The sequence below is a fragment of the Aplysia californica genome, unplaced genomic scaffold, assembly GCF_000002075.1.
Source record: "Aplysia californica isolate F4 #8 unplaced genomic scaffold, AplCal3.0 scaffold00755, whole genome shotgun sequence".
NCBI classification, from domain to species: Eukaryota; Metazoa; Mollusca; class Gastropoda; order Aplysiida; family Aplysiidae; genus Aplysia; species Aplysia californica.
Window position 1 is genome coordinate 171,640 of NW_004798025.1, and position 2,598 is coordinate 174,237.

The following is a 2,598-nucleotide window of genomic DNA, read 5'->3' on the forward strand; positions in this document are numbered from 1 at the left end:
AGAGAGAGAGAGAGAGAGAGAGAGAGAGAGAAACATATTACGAGACAGCAGTAACATGAGGAAACAAAGAACAACGTAAATAGAAGAAAAAAAATAGTAGACTATAATTATAACTACAAGACAGTTTCTATGACAAGAAGCATAAGGTTTCATTGACAATTGCTTCATCTCTATCGAGGATCTCAAAATATAAAAGTGTCATACATGTAACTCAGGTACCAGATTAGATCCAGCCTGTCGCAGTTTGCAACATCAGAACATCAGCTGCTATTTTATTAACAGTGTGAGTTTTCAAAAACCTGAGTCTGTGGGTGGTTGGCGGGTGCTCTGGTGTGGCTTGCCTTCTTTCCTATCAAACATCTGTCGTCTTTATCTCCCCTACTTTTCTTTTATGTTTGTCACTTTCTTGTAACACCTCTAATCTTGGGCACTTATATGACCTTATTGTGTTGCAAGTGCCATAAAACACTTACTAAAACTAAACTAAAAACGGGCATCTGTGTTGTAACGATTAAGCACTTCGCTGCCGCACACAGAAGACTTGTGTTCCCTTCCCGCATGGGGACATTTTTATCCCCGTATCTCAGTCTTTCTTTTTGGGCGTTGTATCCCTCGCAGCCTTAGTTGAATCTCGTATCCCAAGGGATCTAAATAGCGTCTACATTTAAAAAAACAACAACAACAATCCCCCCTCCTCACAGTTCACAAGAAATATTCACGCATTTCACGTTACACAATTATTAGCCCAAGGGATTTATAGTATTGTTTCTTGTGAGTTCAGGATAAAGTCATCAATACCCGCTTACGTCACTAAAGATGTGCGGATTATGGGAATCGTGAGTGTGCATTTTGGTAATCAAGATATTGCGCACATGAAAAAAAAAAAAAAAAAAAAGAACAGCAGTAACAAATCTCTTCTCAATCTGAAAAGTAATTAGGATCTGCTTTTTTCCCCCCTTAAAAAAAAGTGTTTTACGGTCCCCGCAACTGCATCAGGTCATATGAGCGCACGGGACACACCAAACATTTTAAGTTGGTAGGAAATTTTTAATTTTGCCCCGGTGGCGGCCGAAGCCTTCTCTTATCGATTTTACACTACCAAGGGATCTTTAACGTGCGCAACTTGCTCACCGGACCTCCGAGATTGTTTGCTCTTGTCCGAGAAGGCTAGTTCTTTCCTACCACAAGATCAGGGGTGTGGTTGAAAGACAGCAGTAAGAAGGAGCCAATGAGTAGCAGTAGAAAGGCAGCAGAAAGAGTCAGTTTTACCTGATAATGTCCACATTTAGATCTAATGTTAGAGTGTATAGTGAAAAGACAGTGAGTAAGAGCGCAGTCAATGTTAATAAACTAAAGAATGTGAACCATGAATAGGTCGCTGCTCTATATGTTATGTATATAATTTTACATACATTTTCATAGTAGACGTCTACAAGAACGCTGGTGGTTATCTATTGGGCGTTGAAAAAAAAAACTTTTGATCTTAACTTATAGGAGTGATAAACATTGTGTACAAAAGAGTTGGAGCGATTCGAGAAAAGAAACTAAACGATTTATCAGAGCAGCTGGTTGCAACATCTACCATTACGGGTAGACTGCCAAAGACCCTTTTTGGAGAGTGAGCCGTCTTAAAGTTTAAAAAAAAATTAATCTTAAAATAAACGTAGGGAAAAATAAGAAAATCTTCGATAGTATTGGGATAGGGCAGAAGTTAACTGAGGGTGAATGTTTGCCCTTACATTCGTTATACATTGCTGCATTATTATTTAGTTTCCCACAACCTCACAAAGCCAAAATGCAGAACACAAGAAGCCTTTTCATAGTAGATAAAAATATATGACACATATTTGTTCTCCAGTAGAGCACCCAGCGAGATCAGCACCTGAGGTTCTCACAGGCAGACAGACTGAGACCCCCTATCTCTTTCTAGCCACCCCACCCCTCCCCCACCCTTACCCCAGCAGTGTCTACGTGTCCTAAGATGAGCTGTGGCCTCACAGAGTCAGTTCTTATCACAGCTTCTAGCATTATTTCCTGTCATCGAATCTCAGTCCACAGGGAAGATTGCTATGGGCTTTAGCTTCGCCTAATCTTAAAGGACGTCGTCTAAGGCTCGGCAGGTTGCGAGTATCTTGCTCCCTTTCCCAGTTTTTCCCACTGTGTCGCGCTGATATTGGAACTGGTAGGCAGTGAGCCTTAGAACTCAATTCGATTTAACGCTTAACTAAGTTTAGGGTGTAGCACAGGATCTTTCACAGAACAAACAAGCCAGTGGTGCAATTCAAAATCAGTCTTCATAACTCTTGGAACACCACTGTAACTCGAGGATTTCTCTGTGCAAAACTGAGAAAATCTTTATTACTTCAGCTCGTTGCTAAAGCTAAAGTATTTTTTGTTGGAAAATAATTAAATAATCGCTGATTTTGAGTTTGGGATGCGTCAAAAGTAGAAAGAAAACGACAGGAGAGTTTAATAATTTTTCATATTCTTAAAGATATCTCTGGAAACAAATCTTATCCAAAAACCTACTACTTTGTCCACTCTTCTATTCTTCTCCTTTCCCTTTTCATAACTCACGCACAAACACACACACACACA